Here is a 19,936-nt window from a genome sequence, read left to right on the forward strand (position 1 = left end):
CAAAAGCCTCTGCTGCCTCAACCTCACAGGCCTTTTTTCTAGCTGCATGCTCCAGTCTATATCACAGACTTAGGCTAAATTTCATACACTCACATGGTTTTCTTGTTCTGCAACTTAGGGCCTTAAAATACCCTTCATCACATCAAATGAAACCTTGTTCTATTGCCTCCATTGACTTTCACACTCAGGCTAACTGTATGCATATTTAACAGTACAATTTTACAGAGAATGCTAACAGCACTTTCCTGGATGCAGACTTGAAACATACAGACTTTCTATTACTATTTATACCCATAGCACATCCATATCTAACTTCTAAATAGATGCATTACAATTTGTTTCGAATTTAAAAGCCTAATGGCAAAGATCAGGATAGGTAAAAGAGTATGTAAGTCTATTTTACATAACTGGCTAAAAAATAAATTTGAGATATAGCAAATAGAACTTAATAGAATCTCATACACCCAGAAGGAGATGGTGCCCGATTTGAAGGGGTAATCACTATATGCAAATATTCGCCTGTTTGGAATTTCTGTGACCGCAATGTCGTGGAATCATCAGTACCCTTTCTGTCAGACATGGCACTGCTAATTTCATAGCCAAGTCTTTTAAGATCCATAAAAACTATTAAAAAATTGAAGTGTGTTCTCTTTCTTCTAGCTTTGGGGAAACTTCTTTTACTAAACCAATTTTCTCAAGTGGCATTCATCCAAGGGTAAATCTGCAGCTCTCTGGCGGGTATGTTTCCATGGGAGAACTCATCCATTTGGTGGCAGCAGTTCTTATTGATGGTAAATACCTGCTGCTGCTGCTGCTGCTGCAGCAGAAACATCTTCTGGAGGTCAATTGGCTTCTCTGGCTCTTTCTTAATTTCCTCCTGGGTAAGGTACAATTTCACCACCATCTATTACTTTGATAGTCTACCATCTTCATTGCTATCAGTGAGTATTGTACTAATATTGCATTCTCTACCTGTGAAACACTCATCCACGTCCCCAACTCCCAACAGTGAGCATAAGCACCAAATCCCACATAGACATTTAATATTCCATGGTCAAGTTCTTCTCTTTATCAGGCCTTAGCAGCACATCAGAAGTTATTTTCAAAAGATATATGATTCTCCACTGTAGATGGCATGGTCTTAGTTCAGAATGCTCTGGGTTTGGGTTGTGATTCTCCTATTGAGGTTTGCCATAAATTGCACATGATGTGTGGCTTGATCCATTTTGCTTCTTTATAACAGAATAAGCTAGGTAATCCAGAAACAATTAGTATTTATTCTCTCAGTTTGTCAGCTGGGAAATGCAAGATCAAGATGCCAACAAATTAAGGTTTTTCTGCTTCCAAGATGGCACCTTGAATGCTACATCCTCCAGAACGGAGGAACATTCTGTGCCCCCCAGGGCAAAGAAGAGAAAAGAAGGAGAACCCACATCCACAAGACATTTTTAGAGCAGCATCAATCCATTCATGCAATCAGAGCTATTAGGACCTAAACACCTCCCACTAGGCTCCACCTGCCAACACTGCTGCACCAGGGATTAAGATTCCAACCTAAGAAATTTGGAGGACACATTCAAACCATACTTGCATCTTTTCTTACCACATATGCATCTAATGATATAGGGTCTGCCAAATCATATGTCCCGAGAAGCAGAACTTCCCACACTGTTGTCTGGACCTGCTGAAAATGCTTTTCTTCTCTAGGCCCCATTCAAATTGGACAACATTTTGTGTTACCAATATGTGATTTGGAGCATTATTGACATCTTGAGATCCTAAAAGAAATTCAAGACATTGTCCTTCCTTTTTAAAGGTGGGAGAAATAAAATGCAATAATCCCTTACCTTGGAAGGGATTCCCAGCATGCCCCAGACTCTAGACTCCTAAATTGTTCAATAATATGGTATACCCCTAAGGCTTCATGGTGTTTATTGCCACCCACTCTCTGAGGTAGAAGTTTCTTGCTAAAGCTGTCAGCATATTGCCAATGATAGATCACAGGGCCTAAATTAACCAGATATCACTAATGCTGTGAACCAGTATGATGTTCTGAGAAATTTGTAGATGGTCAAGGGTTACAACAGAGAATAGAGAGTTACTTGATACAGTCTATGGAGCTAGACCATAAATTCATACTGTTGTCCTTTTTTATCCTAGGGATGAAAAAGTTCACATTCACCAAATCAATGACCACATTCCACGTTCCTGAGAATGATTATCTGATTTAGCAAAGTCATCACAGTTGAAAGTGCTGCTGCAATCAGGGCCCCACTAACTAGTGAAATTTTAGGTAATTGACTGTTATCTTTCATAATCTTCCTGATCTTTGTAGAAACGAGGCTGATAAATTAATGAGGATATAATGGGTACCACCACTCCTTGACCTTTTAAGAGGCAATAATCTCTGATGTTACTCTTGGATCCAAGCTTGTTTTTAATTTCCATCTAATCCAGAAGTTTCTACTTAGCCTGTTTTTCTATGATGGAGTCTTCACTCCAAGGTCAAGAAGAAATTTCACAATTGTATATGCACCCCAATTCTATATCATGGAACTGTGATCATTATTTGAACTCCACTCTAATAGGGGATCCATGATGGTACTTCTAGGCCTTTAGTGTCAATGTCACCTTGGAATCTATGTCCAAAATATACACGCCTATTTTTTTAGTATAGAGATACATGAGTAAATGGCCATGGGTCCCTTTAAGGAAAGACTGAGAAACCAATTGCTGTGTCTTTCTCCCGAAGACCTGACCTTTCCTTCAATCTAATGAATCCCTCCCTGAAATCTGAATCATGGCCAGAAGATGGGGCAAAGATTTTTTATTGGAGCACTTTCTCTTCCTCCCAATAATTCAGTTTTGATTTATTGTTCTTGCATAAATTGAGCAGCACTTTGGTGACTGCCCAAATATCTTGCTCTAAGGAACAAGGTGTTTTATTAACCATATCTCTAGCTTTCTGCAGGTCAACTCCCTCTAGTTGCCAATCTGAACTTGTTCATTACAATAACTGCACCCATCTTATTTCTGATGGTTAAGTGCTACCACCTATACTCTATTACTTTGATATTCTATCATCTTCATTGCTATCAGTGAGTATTATACTAATATAGCATTCTCTACCATCCATTTTGCCTTACAAAGGATTTAACTTCTCTTTGGTTCTGGCAATCCTTTCACCATTTCATGCCTTGCAGCTTTAGTGGCATTCTGCATCCAAAGATTCAGCAATAACGGTGTGCTCAGAACACAGTTCCCACTCCAAAAATTTGGACAACTCTGAAGTGCTTATTTTGTGGTGCTCTGGAGGAGTCCATGCAAGGCAGTCTGCATACTTTCATCCTGAATGTCAAAACAAAAGTAGATTTACTCTGGAGAACTAATTCCCACTTACAACCCTAAATTTTCACGTGTAGAGTGTTTAAATTCTTTGAAGAACAGCCTTCTGTTTTTAATCCTGAGTTAGGGGAGGAGATAGATACTGTCACTAATAGTCAATATCTATGTACAAGGGTAGTGCTAAATATTTTTAAGGATTTTTATACTTACTACTGAACTATTCTACATGAAACTTTTGTCAATTTACTTCCACCATTTTATCACACTCTAAAACCTCAAAGTGTTACTGTTTTAAAAATGTTTGCCAGTTTTGTAAGCAAAAAATATTGTTCTCATTGAAGTTTTCATCAAAAGTTTTTCATATATTTCATGTATTCATGAGATCAAAGTTTTTAAACTGAAAGGAAGACATGGGAAAGAAGACAAGCTCTGAAAATCATGACACTTCTTTTTTCCTATTCACCTTTACATTTCAGAGAGGCCATTGCTAAAAAGAAAAAAATTAAAGATTTTATTGCTATGCCATTTTTAAAAATATTTTTAGCCTGTTCATGGTCATTAAAGGGTTAATTAATTCTTTTTTTTCTCATCTAGCTTAATTTCTAATAATTTGTTTCTTATTTGAAATTTTCAACATTAAAGGTATATTTAGGCAGCACTATGAGCTATACCAATTTGCCCAAATAACACACTGACTCTAAACCACACAATCAGAAAATGTTAAGAAATTAGTATGTGATGACACTGTAAATACACATAATATTTCTAAATCTGAAAGTATTTGACCTAACAAAAGACTGACACCTTCATGTATTCCATCATGACATTGCAGGGCTTTCTCTGGCAAGCCTCAGTAACAATTTCCTCACTTTTCAGGCAGCAGTTAGCCTATGCTACCCACAGACAGGTCCTGCACTCTTCTCATTGGCCAAGGAAAGAATGATGGATGGCAGCAGCTGCCACCCTCCGTGAGTCCCAGGCTCCACCTTCAGCTTAAAAAGATCTTTGACTGCAATGCATCAGACACCACTCAGCTGTTCAGTAGAGCTCACATCCAGTGCTGGCATCTTGTGCACTTACCATGAACTGAATCTAGCAGTGTCTCATTCATACAAGAACAGGCCCATCCCAGTTCCCATCTACACCCAACTATGTCTAGAGTTCAAACTTAATCTTAGAACTGCAGGGATATTATAAATGTGTGCACAAATCAGTGATTAGTAGGCCTGCCTTGGTTCCTGAATAAAACTCTTGTGAAGGCTAGAAAAAGGCATAATGGAAAGGGTTTCCCCAGGCATCCTGGAGCCAAGAAAACACTACAACTGGTGTTGCACAAACTGGTACATCCAAGGCATGCCTTAGGATTAATGCATTCATTAAATATGTGAAATGGAGTGCAAGTAGTAAGAAGAAAGTGAATATGTAGAAGCTACCATCCCACTGGTTGGTAGTAGACTCGTTCAGAGATTCTGGAGTGAGAAGATCAGAGAACTTGACAAACTACCTTTCTGAGAGTGCAGTCTTTGGGGAGCACACTTAACCTCAAGTTTTGAGGTGATAACATTGTGGATACTACAGTTCTACAGAACTGAGTAGCTATTATCTTCTGAGAGCTCTAATATTCCTGGATATAGAACCCATATTGATTCTAGAGCTTCTCTGGTGAGCAGCTGACTGTGCTCTAATGAGCACCAATAATCTCTGGAGACAGAGCAATGGAGCTGGGCTGACAGCAGCATCTGCTGCTCGTCTATCATCTCTTCTGGCCAATAGAAACAGGCCATGACCAATGTGGCCTGGGAAGGCCCTCACGCTCTCTCTCTTTAGTGGCTGTGCCAGATGAAGAAGCCATTACTACTTAGGGCTGGAAAAGAAACCAAGGATGTCTGGGGGGAATAAAAGAATGAGAGAACAGGATACAGTCAGCCAGTTGGTCACCGAGGCACATTACATCCTCTGGGCACTCTTTCCAGATGCCTTGCATTTTTCAATGTGCAGCCACTTTCCCCATTCCTTCTCTAGGGGAGTTCAAGGTTTCAACAGCCTTGCACAACATGGTCTTTGCGAGAGTAATAGGGATACCCTGTTACTTCCTGGCAGTCCAGGAAGACATTCAATGTTTCCTCATTATCTTGAAATTAATTTAGGATGCTGAGGGAAGAGCCAGTAAAGGTCATTTAGACAAAGTGAGATATGATCAGTTAAGCAATTATTCAGTGCTTCTTCAACCACTCTCAACATTACCCCAATTCTCTGTGTTCAGGCTATATTGGTAACTTTTAGAGTTGCCCCTCACCTCTCTTTTCATGTCTCTCAAAACTCTTATGGTTTTTAAGTGAAAATAATACTAGTAAAATCTTATGAACCATGCATTGCATTTTCAAATGTTTTCCACATAACACAACTTCATCTGAAACACGGGGAAATAAGAATAACATGCTGTCATTCTGATTTTTGTGATGAACATGTGGAAAGTCAAAAGAGCTATGATCAGTCCCAGGTAGCAGAGCAAACAGGCCAAGGTGGGACTTGACCCCAGATGTTATGTTTCCAAGTCCAGGACTCTTTCCATACCCATGGCTCACATTACATCAGCCCTGTCCACATTCAACTAATCCAGTCAGCGGCGATCCAGAAGGAAGGACAAAGTGAAGCCTGGGAAGTTTGGGGATGGTTTTGTCATGTATCACTTCCATGAAGGAAGTCAAATTCATGCATCAGTGTGTATATTTGTGTCCAAAAAAATTGTAATCTTCCTACTTAGCACATCAAAGACCTGAAGTCTCTGAGTAATCTCAGTCCCTTTGTGAAGAACATCCCCTCTCATCTGAGATCTCAAATCCTTTAGAACTGAAAGGAGACAAGCAAGTCAGTTGATTGATGTTGAGAAGATAAGCAAAATAGAATTTGTGCTTGTGTGTAAGAAAGAGAGTTTTAAAAAATAATATAACTCCATTTTACTAGTCCATAGAAAACAACTATTAACATTTAAGAGTAGAATTCATACAGGAAAAAAAAATCTTTAGATATGGCAGAGTATGCACAAATTATTGAAAACTTCCAATAAATGTCATGTTTTTAGTTTTCCTTCCTCAGGAGGCATCTTTATGAATATCATTTTTCTCTTTTTAGGAAAAAATGGAATTTATGATTCTGAAAGTTTTTTACTGCCCCTTCAAAAAATGTAAGGAAAAAAGCATTCCATTTTTAGCTTAAATTAAATATAGTAAAACAGCATGGCCAACCAGTATCTCATTATTTTGAATACAGTCTTTTTGGTCTTTTGACTTTCCACACCAATTAAGAGATTTGGATTAGACATGAAACTTGGACAAACTTTTACAGGCCTTCAGAGTACCTGTAGCAAACAAACCCTAGAATATGTGACAAACCACAAAAATAACCCACAAATCACACCAGTTAAGAAGGAATAATAGCAATTTTTGATCTTTTTCAGATAAGGGTCAGAAAGATCAAGGATCTGAGACCATGAAGGATGTATAACAAAGGAAATTTCACTAAGTGCTAATTATTCTGTCTACCAGATTAACAGTCTTTGGCTCTTTCCATAACGTGATCCCAAAACAGACTTTTTTCCCAACCTCAAATCCATTTTCTTCTCAAGTTTCAGAAACTAAAATAAAAAAAGAGGAAAGAGTAAGGAAAAAAAAACAAGGATAAATATAGAATCATAGCCTTGAAATTGGTAGTCATTTACTATGGCAACAAAATATACTGAAAAAAAAAGAATTGAAACAATTGCATTATTTATTTTCTTTTAAAGGAAAATATAGAACTATTTCAGGATAGTATTACAACTATCTCTATAATGCTTTTGCTTTTTATGTAATTTTACCCTTTAATGTATATGTGTTGCTTTTTTGCAATTTATTTTTAATAAAAATAATACATATGTGTGAAAATTCAAAAAAAGGGAGCAAATAGGAGATTATTATTCTAATTTACTCTTTTAAGTATAATCAAATATTGTCATCATGGTGTTTGTTTGTTGTTTGTGGTTTGTTTTTTATGTATGGTTGTGTTGATTTCTGGGGATCAAACCTAGGGACCTATGTATGTTAACTCTACCTCTGAGCTACATCCTCAGGCCCATGTTTGATTTTTGAATAGCGTAAGGGAGAGTTCTAGTGTACTGTCTGATCAATATCATCCAAAAAAGAGTGAAAGAGAATTCTAACATTCAATGTATATTAAATACAAGTCACATTGAGACTATAAAATTAAGAATGCAATTCACAATACCAACTCCTATAGTACTTAGACAATGGTTCTCAAAATGTATCATGCCTCAGAATCACCTAAAGGGTTTGTGAGAATGGATTACTGGGCCCCACCTTATGATTCTACAGATCTAGGATGAAGCCCAAGAATTTACATTCCCAATAAATGATGTTGATTCTGGTGGTCAGATGATGTCAAATCACTGCTGTAGAGTATTTAAGAAAATAACAAGTAATAAAAGACCTTTAGATTGCAGCAAAGAAATTTATTAATAAGCCAAAAAAGTTTAGAATAGAAAGTACATTCCCTCTATAAATATTTAAGAACCTATTAGAGGCCAGTACCTGTTCTAGATACTAGAGATATAATGGTGAGCAAAACAGAGAGGTCTCTGACCTACTGGAGCATACGTTCTAGTGGGGGAGACACATAGTGAACAAGGAGTCATGTATGCTATATGGAAAAAGAAAGGAGAATAAGGGAATAGAAAATGACAGGGAAAGGATTCTGTTTGATACTGAGCTTCATTAACAGCTGTTGTGAGGAACCATTTGGACAGAGGTTTGAATCAAGTGAGGAAATAAGTTGTGATGAGGAGGAGAATAGGAACATTCCATGCAGGGGAATAACAAAGTTCAAGGTATCTCGCTATTGCTGTTTTGTGTCTCACATCAGCCTTCAAGATCAGCTTTCTTCACTGAAGCTATTTTTGACGGGAAACACTTAGGTTCTTCATTGAAAAAACACAAGATATCACCTGCACTCACTAAACAGCACACATGCAATTTCTAGAACTGATAAAGCAACCATATCAATGAATATCTAAGCAATGGAGTTGACAAAGGAATTAAATGACAGTATGGAATATTGGTGTAATGTTATTAATAGAATAATATTATGTGAACATTATTTAGACAGATGTAAGAACTATTCATATAATATATACAGAAAACAATGGAAGAGGTCTGGATTTAATATAAAAGATTTTAACATGCAATGCTAGAATACCTGAATATTTAAGACAGATGAAAAATGAAATTAATAAAGTAAACGATTACTGTCTAGTGTAACAAATTCAAAGTAAGATTACTTGTTTAATGAGTAATAAAGGAAAGCAGGGAGAGAAAGGAAAGTTACTGGGGAATGAAATTAATCAAAATAATTCCTGTACGAATATAGCATGACTCCCACTGTTATGTATAACTATAATGCATCCATAAAAAGTCAACTGAAAAAAGAAATATTTATGACACTTATCCCATTCAAAAACAAAAAGTAAATGCAGGAAGTAAGATTTGATCACTAAAAAATAGCTGCTTCCTCTATTACAGTTTTCTTTACTTAAAAGCATGATTTTTTTATATTTTTTTAGTTGTTGATAGACCTTTATTTTATTTATTTATATGTGGTACTGAGAATCGAACCCAGTGCCTCACACATGCTAGGCAAGTTCTCTACCTCTGAGCCATGACCCCAGCCCAAAAGCATGATTTTTAGTGAAAAATTTATATGTGCTTAGGATAAAAAAATCAAAGGCTGATCTTCATTCTTAGTCCTCATAGAAAGTTACTATGAACATTTTCTTGTATTTATAAAGACCATATTATGTGTGTATATCTCTCATTTTCATCTTTTTATGCTTTGACATTTTTTCTATAGTGAAAACTATGAGTATACAATATTAAAACCTGCCATAAAATAAAAAATAAAATAAAATTACCTTAGCTATGATTAGAAAAAGCAAGTTTATATAGCTCAATTATATTGTGCCAGGGACAAAAGCCCTGTGGGAAAATTGGCATTGATTTCATGTATTGTTAAACTACTGGAGAAGAAACCAAGAATATCACATTGGTATTTTATTGGTTGTTACTTACGTGAAGAATTAAAAGACAGCTTTCAATTTTATATATTAGTTTAAAAAGTCTTCTAAGATAATGACATTAATGTTGATGGCAAAGAAAAAGGTATATGAGCCAAATTTTAGTTGAAAATCTGAAAGCATTCTTTCTGCCAAGTACAATGCATACTTTGAATTTGTTACTAGGAGACATGGCCTCAACTTTGCAGGTCATAATGACTTGGGAGAACCATTTAACAATTACATAAAACATTTTCTGGATCTGCTAATCATCTTGATGAAACATATCAAAGGTGACTTTAAAGCAACTCTCAAAATTCATGACAGGAATTCTGACTAAAGTTGTTAAAGCAATTAAATTTAATTTAGTCGAGATATGAGATGCATGAGGAGATTAGCCAAACCACAGAAGATCCTCAAAGAGTGATTCATAGACATTGGCAGGAAATAAAATTAATTTTGAACTTCTGCTAGCCACGTTTATTAGTATGAGTTGTTTACTATGAGTAATATTAGCAAACTTGCCAAAAGATATAACTTCAGTAGTTTTGCCTTTTAAAATATTTACATTTTTAAAATTTAAAAACAATTTTAAATTAAGAAATAAAAACTATGCTACAACAATAACATCCAATAGAGTATAAGAAAAATAAAATATAGGAGAGGTTCATGTGACTATAAAGTTGAGGATTCAAATACAAAAAAATTCTGAAACAATTCACTTATATTATTTTCTGGCTATAGTAGATCAAATATAGTGCTTTTTAAAATTTTTTAGAGTATATTTAAATTAAAATTTTATGAGAAAAAGAATTTAAATACTGTATACAATCTAGATACTGCTTTTTTTTTTTTTTTTTTTTTTTTTTGGTACTGGGATTGAACCCAGGGGCCTTAATCACTAAAACATATCTCCAACCTTTTTTTTTTTTTTTTTTGGTATTTTATTTAGAGACAATGTCTCAATGAACAGCTTAGGGCCATGCTAAGTTGCTGAGGATGGCTTTGAAATCGACATCTTCCTGTCTCAACCTCCTGAGCTGCTGGGATTATAGGTGTGCACCACCGCACCCAGCTAGATACTGCTTTTAAAGATGGTGAATAAAAGTGCTAGCAAGTTATATAGTGAAATTAAAAGACTTGGTAATATTTTCTGTAATAATAGTAATTTCTCAATATGCTAACCCATAACAATGTATAAATATGATTCATAGAATTCATGGTTCTTTCCAAATCTAATTATCCCTTTAAGAACCTACTGGCAATTCCACTTCCTATTGCCTTGGCAGACCAAAGTTTCTCTAAACTGAAATTAATAAAAATTATCAAAGAACTACAATGATTCAAGGACAGATGTTTAGTTGAAATTATTGTTAGTAGAAAACATTTGCAGAAACCTTCATAAAATATAACTAGGAATTTTGCTGAAATACAGGCAAGAAAAATACATGTTTTATCATATTTTACTATATTGTTACTCATTCACACATTACCAGCTCATCAACAAAATCCCTAAAACATCTTCAATAATAATTAAATTCATTTCTTTATTTTATCACATAAATACAGCTTCACATGCATTTTTTATTTGTTGTTTAAAAGTTTATTTTCAAAGTAGGAAGATAGAACCTATTCTAGGTATCAGTTTGTTATCTCGATTTTTTTAACTGGTGTGGGTTTCCATTTACCCTCTCATCTTGGCCTCCACAAATGTTCAAAACGAACATGGTTTTACGTAAGAGAATGACACGAAGCTGAGGTCTCAGATTTTTCTTTCTTCGGAGTTGTTTGAAGCTGACGGATTGCACAGCCAGTCTGTCTCTCCAGGTCTTCATCTCCCCTTTATCCTCCACACGCTGCCTCTCAGATCACTTCATTGACTGTTCCTTCTGTGTCTCCTGTGCCTCCCACCAACATGCCCAGGTTCTTTTAAACTTTGACCATGCCTTGCTATTTGAGATGGGAGGGAGGGCAGTAATATGGACTGATGACTTCCAGATTGTGGGACATCAAGTGTTTCTAGAATGAAGGCAAGCAGTAATTGGAGGAACAGAGAGAAAAGAGAGTATGTCAAGATACCAAAGAAATTAGAGTGGATGGAAAGGTAATAATAAGATGAGAGAAAGTATTAATTAGTCATAGAGGGATGATAGGTATTTCTTCAGAAAAATATACACAGATAGGCAGTTAGAAGAAAAGTAAATAAATAAATAACCTTGAGATGTTGAAGAGATATTGGTTCAGAAATGCACAAAGGGAAATCATCTGCATAGAGTTATAGTGTAAGGATTTGATACAATCCACAGATATGTATTGGGAGCTAGTGTGGGCTCTGTATTGTGCCAGATCTCAGGGTTATTGCAGCAAGCACAGGAGACATGGTCCCCTCTCATGTAAATGGGACGCACAGAAACTGATCAAATATCCACACTGTGGAATATATTATTTCAACCTGATTTCTGAGATAAAGACATGCTTCCATAAAAGGAGGATTACTGATATTGAAAATGTGTGGAAAGGTTTGAAAAGGCATTTTCAAGTGCAACATAACCCAGCAATTCTAGAACTTAATGGGCAAACCAAAGGAAAGTACAAGGAGAAAAGCTTAGCACCATATTTGAAGGCAGCTCACATTTGGACCTAAGGAGACTGTGGCTGGGAAATAGCATGTGCAGTAATTTTACTCATGATATACTGTGGCTTACTTCTTTATTTTATATAAAATAAAAAGGGAAAATACAAAACCTGGAAACCTCCCAACTGCTCTTCAACAGGTAAATAGTAAGTAAATTATGGTACATTGATACAATGAACTCCAACTTAGCAGTAAAAAAGAACAAACTATTAATTCACACAGCTTGGATGAATCTCACTCAAATGTTTATTTTGCTAAATGAAGGAAACTACATCAAGAAAATCTGCATACTGTATAATTCCATTTATAAGGCATTCTGAAAAATGCAAAACTACAAGGAAAAATTGGGAATGAGGGGGGCAAGAGGTGACTACAAAGAAATTTGAATAGATAAATAGATAAAACTGTTTTATATCTTGATTGTGATGGGAATATAATCCTGCATGCATTTGTCAAAGCTAATAACTATACACTGCAAAGGTAAACTTTTTTGTATGTAAATTATACCTTAATAAAAAATTGTTTTAATGTCCCCAAAGAAAAAGGGAGGTAGACTTACCTCACATGAGTTCTAACTAAACAGTAATGTATTTAAGTCTATAAATATTTCCTCCCTCACCCTCCCTGCTATTACTTTTCCACTTGCCTCCACCTGCCCCTCCCACCACCACATGCACATATCTTATCCCACAACCTAATCTTATGTGTGTGGCTCAGAGCTCCTGCCCCACTTTGATAGCAGGGACAATCCAAGTCCAGGCGCATTGTCAGAGAGCCATGTGGCATAGTTCTTGGTCATGAGGCTATGCTTTTTTTCCTGTTGCCTAGCCAGGGCAAGAACTTTAATAAACATATAGCCACAGCAACATGTCAACAACATCTTTTCAACCTCCTTTGTGGGCATGAGAGGCCCAGAACAAGCCTTGGTTTTAGGAAGTGAGGCCAACCTCAGTTGGCCCAGTTACCCAGCAGGAGCCAAGAGGCTGATTGGCAACTTTCAGGCCAGACAGAGCCCAGCAAACCCAGGGCACCAGCTCTGATCACTGCTTTAAGTTCTTTTTAATTTCTTTTCTTTTCTTGGAAAGTTTATCTTATTTTGGGATCCAGTCATGTTTATTTGTTCTCCTTTTCTATATTGCATTTATGACTTTTATAGTTTCAAAGCAGAAGAGCAAGTCTATTAGTAAACTCCTCTCAGCTCCACAGGAAAGGATTTCTTTCTTTTTTTTATTTTTTAATTGGTTAAAAAAATTCTTTTTTTCTTTTTGTGATGATGGAGATTGAACCCAGGGCCTTGTACATGTGAGGCAAGCACTCTGCCAACTGAGCTATGTTCCCAGCCCTGGGACTTCAAATATATTTTAGGATAAACAAAGTAACAACATTTCTAACTGAGAACTCTAAGGTAGTATGTATCTTTGCTCATTTTCTTTCAGCAGAAGCTTCATCCAAATACTCAGCTACTCTGAGCAGGTGAATTTAAGGGCACTTGATTCCCAAACAGGGTATTTTAATTAACAATTCCAGTAAATGCATTATCTCTATTAACTAAGTTATATATCATTGCACATCAAAATATGCAGTAATTATATCATGTGATAAAAAAATGAAAAGTTCTCATTTGGAAGTTTCAGATTTTCCAAATAAAAGATTGAGAACCTTCTGTTCCCAGGCTAACAAGATTTCAGAAAGGTTGGACTTTTATTTCTCAAGGAGCAGACACTAGATATGAGTCACTCATGTTAATTTAGGCCTACAGAAAACAAATATAATGGGTAATTCTGCTTCCAATACTGGGTACCAGAGACCTCAACTTCACTCAACAAATGATTGGAAAACAAAGTCTTAAGACAGGCAATTACATTTCCTTGGAATTCTAAAAGATCTCCAGCTTTCACAGCCACACCTCACCCTGGAGAATTTGAAACCCAGAATTACTGCTTTTTAAGTAAAGTTTGTAACATGCTGTTCTTCAAGAAGGATCTTACAGTGGAAGTACCTATACTCATATTAAAAATGTTTATAAACATTACACACTGCTTTCAAATCAAATGTGAATTTGTTAAAGTTTCAGAGACTGATGCCATAAATGTCTTGAGAGATAATCTAGTCCTGTTTCTTCATTGAACAGATGAATAAACTGAAAGCTGAGAGGGTGACCCCATTTCACACCATGACTCAGAGCCTTGTGTCTTGGTCTCTAGTCCATCAGTCTTCCCATGTTACTCCCAGCCTCCTCCATCTTTGAGAAAGTAGCTAAGATCATTTCATCAGATTGAAACTGTCTTGCTTTCCCAGAGAAGGCAAGGCAATGTCCCATGAAATGAGACCAATGGGCTAAGTTCCCAAAATATGTGACCTTTAGAGTGATGGGCATCCAGGGATCAGCTCTGCAGCTTGGTGTGTTTGAAAGGTGGCAATCAGCAGCAGGCACTCCCCCCCTTACCCTCCCCTTTCACATCCTGGAGGTTCTCTCCAGTTGTCCGGCTACTTGCCTACATAACTAGTTGACAACATGTGCTTTGACATGTCTTGTTTTTGTCACCTCCTATTGGGATTTTCTTTCTGCTGAGGTAACTCTCCATAGCTTTCAGGTTTGAGGCTCAGGTTAAAGGATCCTTATTTCTCTTTAACTTGTTAGTTTAGTTGTTTCAATTTAGTCTTCATTTTATTTTTTTTAATTTACTAATAAAATTTCATACATTTATATATACAACATGTATATATATATACAAACACACACACACACACACACACACACACAGTGGAATGGCTCAACCCAGCTATTTAACATACGTATTGCTCACCTACTTGTGACTTTTGTTTGTGTGTGTGCTAAGAACACTTTAAATCTATTCTATTGGCAATTTTCAAGTATCCAGCTTATTATTATTTATAGCCACCATGATGTACAATCAATCTATTGAACTTATTTCTCCTATCTTACCGACTCACATCTCTTCAATCTTTCCATCTTTTTAGTGCTTCATTTAAAATGCACAGAGATAGTCTATTTTTCTATCCATAGTTATTAAGTACTGGAGTTATTAAATAACATTATTGAAAGCCTGTTTTACCAAACATAATAAAGGGCACTGCCTTGCAATAGCCACTCCCCCAGAAGGAAAGCTATATACAGGGGTTGATGCAGGTTAGAGCTTCAAATCTATTTGCCACTGGTTATGAACAGGGAAAAAGAAAGATAAGGGTGGGTAAAAATATGTGGTCATTTTGAAGCATTTCAGAATCACTATCTTAAAATATTCACAAATACCAAAAGACATTACTAAGGTCATGGCCTCATTCTGAGCATATATGTTCAGAGAAATAATTAGCTATGCTTAGAAGAATAATCATTAGTTTGCTAATAAGAAAAAAAAGTTTTCTTTTGTGAAAACCTACTTTGCAAACTGTATTTTTCACTTTGATTTTTTTTTAATGTGGTCATGATTATCTTGTTTTCATTCCAAATTATCAGAACATCTGCCAAATTTTCATTTTGATTCACTTGGCAATACTCTGCAGGAAACATATAAAATGATATATTACTTTTAAATGTTTACATTCCAATTTTATTAAAATTTCAGAAAATGTCATGGATTGAATTGAGTTAAAAATTGGCCAATTCGTGCCTCTAATAAAGACAGATGAAAGAATAATAACAACTGGTGAGGTTTGAATTTTTTAGTCAACAACTGGACTTTTACCTTAAAATATGATGTATCATATTTATAGTATGAGGTCAGGAACAAAAATTAAAAATATAGTCTGCTTTGCTGTCTAATAGGTTAAGTGTACTGATGCATCAAAACCTCATACTACATGACATATTGAAGCCATCACTAAACTTAATTTATTTATATCATCATAACATTTATTTAAAAATCAGTTACAATAACCAAAGGAATTAAAGACAGACAATGCCAATGTAGCAGTAGGTGCTAAAAATTCTTTCATGCATGCCAAGAGAAGCTTCCTACCAGAGTTTCTAAGAAGCTGTTTCAAGACCTCTTGAAGCATGTGACAGGTCATCACACTCAGAGGGATATCTTCACCTTCTGTCTGTTATTGCTGTGGTCTCCTTTTAATCCCTTTAGCATTCTGCTGAAATGAAGTTTATAAACAGAAGTTTGGGACTGGATCAACACCAATACTGTCAAATATCTAAGTCAACAGTTTAAATCCTTCAGTCTGCTTCCACTTTCTGAATCTACAAATTGCTCTATATTCCTGTATTTTATAAAAGGAGTTTCACAGATGTGTTATTTTCTAGGCTATTTCCAGACCATGTGTCTTTAAAGAAAAAAAAAATGTAATAGGGTCAGAAATTAAAAGCAATTAGAGTGACTTTTCAATGCATAACAGATATGAAGAATCTCCTATTAATAAATACTTGCAATACTCTCTGACTTAAGTTTTATAGATTGTAAATTTCTTTCTAATTTTTCCTTTTTTAAAAAAGACAAAATGTTTGATACATATCTATTTCAATTGCCCCTTATGTTACTTATAAGCTATCATTTTTAAAATTTTGAGTTATAGGAGTTAAATTTGTGTAATCATATCTTTGCATAAACTAACCCCTAAAAACTCATTTAAAATGACTCATTTCTGAAAGATAAATATAGCATTTTTCTCAGTCTTAGAAATGGGCTTTGACATTGACATGAATTCAGAAGAAAAATCAATTCAGAAACTTGTGACTGTCTTACCAAAGCTTAAGTTGACTTGCATATAACATAAAAACTGTTAAAATTGTGGAGAAGGCAAAATTTAACTTTTTTAATAATAATCAAATGTCAATAAATTATAAAGTAGTCTCACCTATTCATTTGAACTAACCTTGGATGATAATTTTGTATGAAAACAACCAAACCCTCTTTTTCCTTTTTTTTTTAACTAAACTGTTTAATGAGGTTACAGAGAGTACATGGGTTTTCCCCACCCCCACTCTTTTCTTTAAAATAAAACCCCTATTCAGATTCTCCATTGCCAAGAGTACTATTCCTACGTAACATACCATGCCTGAAAACACTAGCTTTTGCACAAATGTTTTCAACTAATATTATTAACAGCTTGAATCTACAAAAATCTTTTCAGCTGCTCTCCTAAATCCAAACACATTTCTCCTCAGTTAAACAGGCAAGGATGGGTTTAGGGAGGAAAATCTATGAGATTACCATTGCGTTCATCCCCTTTGGTTGGCAGAATAAGACAGCACAAAATGCCAACTTTCATGATCCAAATAAACCATGGACAATTGAGGGCCTGGGCTGGCTGGAAGTCAGTCCTCCAAATTAATTCTATTCATGTGTCCTTCCTTTGCAGTTTTCAGAATATGATGACACAGGTAACAGAAAAAATTCAGAGGTAAAGAAATCAGCTAGTTTATAAAAAAAACAAGAGGCAAATCTTTCTGAAGAGGAAACAAGGCTATATATAATGCTACCTTCAAACATATTCACTCAAGATTAATTTAATGTTATTTCTTAACTTTAATAAAGGTTATTGATTTTCACAATTTTAAATATTGCTAAAATTGCAGACTACAGCTAGAGTAGTGGAATTAATTTTATTTTCGTGACTCCCTCCTGACAATTCAACAAATTGTCATGAATCTTAGAGTGGAGTTTGTTTCTAAAATAAGTTTAATGCTCCCTCTACCCAATTAGGAAGATTAAAAGGCCATTTGATGCAATTGGTAATAGTTTCTTTCTCTTCCCGTGTTGATCCATTTGTTCCTAGGACCCAAATCCTGGGACATTTTAACTGCTTGGCAGGCTTTTTTATGGAAATGAAGAGAGGCAGTGAAGAGATTGAGGGAAGAGAGAATTTTTCTCAATGTTCCACTTGTAATCTTAGGTTCTGAATCAAAATATGATTTCTTGGACGGTGTTAATGACTTGGTGGTTGAATGTCTGGGAATGTGTTTAAATTTAGTTGTTACCTTTCTGTGTCATCATAGAAACATGAGGAGCTCTTAGGTTGGGACATACAACCCTCATGTAAATGACAGCTTTGCATATAGGAAAAAAAGAATGAATATGCTCCTCCAGTCTTTGGGACCTGTTTTTAAAACTCTGAGATGTTTATTCTTCCTTCACTTTGGATTTGGGGGGTAAGGAATATTTTCCTGCCTAAATTCACACACACTGACCCAATTCCCTGTGTCCCTTTCAACTCGAATGACATCATAACATCCCTTCACTTCAACTAGATGTTGAAAAATAGTTGCAAATAAGAGAAGATTGGGAAATGTGAACAGAAAGGAGGCTTGGGCAAAGAGAATCACATTCTCTTCATTTTCTTCGTACAAAAATTTGCTCAATCTCTTTTCGAAAATAATGAATGTTTAACAGGGCTTTGACGAAATCTAAGAGGTTGTGGTGGTTTTCTTTGACTGGATGGACAAAGGGTCAGGGAGGGGGGAATAATGATGAGCCATACAGGGAAGGTTAGTGTAGACAGGGGCAGTTTCCAAGCAATTGCTAAGATGTGCGGTCCATTGCTTCTCACTTCACTTTTCCAGCGCAACGTTGCGTCCGCGGTCCACGCTGGTGAGGCCAGGCAGAGCGGAAAAGAGCGCGCTTCCCAATTGGAACTTCTGTGTTTAAGGATGGACCGCCCGAACTCAGCGAACGCAATGCGACACTCGCACTCGCGGGAGTCTCCCAGACTGGTCGTTGCTAGTGGGCTCAGTGACTGCATGGCACCTGGGCTTCTGAGGCGTCCTTAGATCCATCTTAAGGCACCCAACCCGAGGCCAAACCAGGGCCGGGACTGGACAGAGCGGTCCCTGCCTGGGCAGCAAGAGTGCAAAGCTGTGTGGAGCAAGACTAGGGCTCGCACTCCCTACCTCTCTCATCCAGAGGGGTGTACAGTGGCCCTTCTGTCAATGGTTAGCTTTTGACACAGATAGATGGTTTTGCTTCTCCAGGCACTGGCGTGAAGGGTTGGGGTGGAAGGGAAGTTCTGTGCCACCTGCGCACCTAGACTGACCGAAACCCTAGGGGTGGGGAAGCTCAACCACCGGTCAACCCAGCAACTAAAAAGAGGTTTGGGTAAAACTGCACTAGGGCATTGTCTTCAAGTTTTAATTTTCATTAAAAATAAATTATATTGTAGTTAATTAAACTCCAATCGCTCAGGACGCTCACCATCTATGAAACCAGTTATAGACAAGGAGTCATTGTTCACTTATAAATAAGGCAAACCAAAAATTCAATCTGGAAAGATTTGACTTAAAATATTCACTTTCTACTTTCAGCGACCCCGAGACTCTGCTGAGGACGTCAGATCTCTTTGTCTTCCTCGGAGCTTTTTCAGTCCTTTCCTCCAAGCCACGCAATAAAATGATTTGATTTTTAAAAATGGAAATAAAATATTCACTTTTTAAACACAAGTTTCTTCAAGAATGTATTTGTTTGCTTGTTTACAGCTGAGAATCTGGGAGACTTTTTGTTGAATTTAGACAGAGGAGTAAATAATACGGTTCGCTTTGGTCTATCCTTACTGCTTCTCTATTGGGATTGGGTTCTCAATATTCCCAACTCTGTGCCACTCCCTAAATCTGGCGCGCCACATTCCAGTAACCTTTTCCCCGCCACCTTACCACGGAAACAGCCAAGTCTCAATTCATTCCTAAACTCTTCAGACAGAAATTCCACTTTTACATTCTCTTCCCCAGGGGGCTGCAAAGAGGATAGTTGGGGAGGTGGAGATATTTGCAGGTAGGAGGTCCGAGTCTGCTGAGTTCTCCTGGCCAAAGACACAACCGCCCCGGGAAGGCTTAACAATTGGTAGTGCATACTTTCACCTCTCTAAAATGAAACAACATCGCAGCTTTTGTCATT

General features: G+C 36.5%; 1 pseudogene across 1 annotated transcript; it reads right to left on the reverse strand.

Moving 5' to 3' along the window:
- Nucleotides 1-445: 445 nt before the first annotated feature.
- On the reverse strand, nucleotides 446-904 carry LOC308650596 (histone deacetylase complex subunit SAP18-like; annotated as a pseudogene). The gene has a single exon. The product of its transcript is annotated as a histone deacetylase complex subunit SAP18-like (transcript).
- Between the last annotated feature and the right edge of the window lie 19,032 nt (nucleotides 905-19,936).

Source organism: Spermophilus citellus (assembly GCF_964194105.1).
Source record: "Spermophilus citellus genome assembly, chromosome: 5".
Classification (NCBI taxonomy): domain Eukaryota; kingdom Metazoa; phylum Chordata; class Mammalia; order Rodentia; family Sciuridae; genus Spermophilus; species Spermophilus citellus.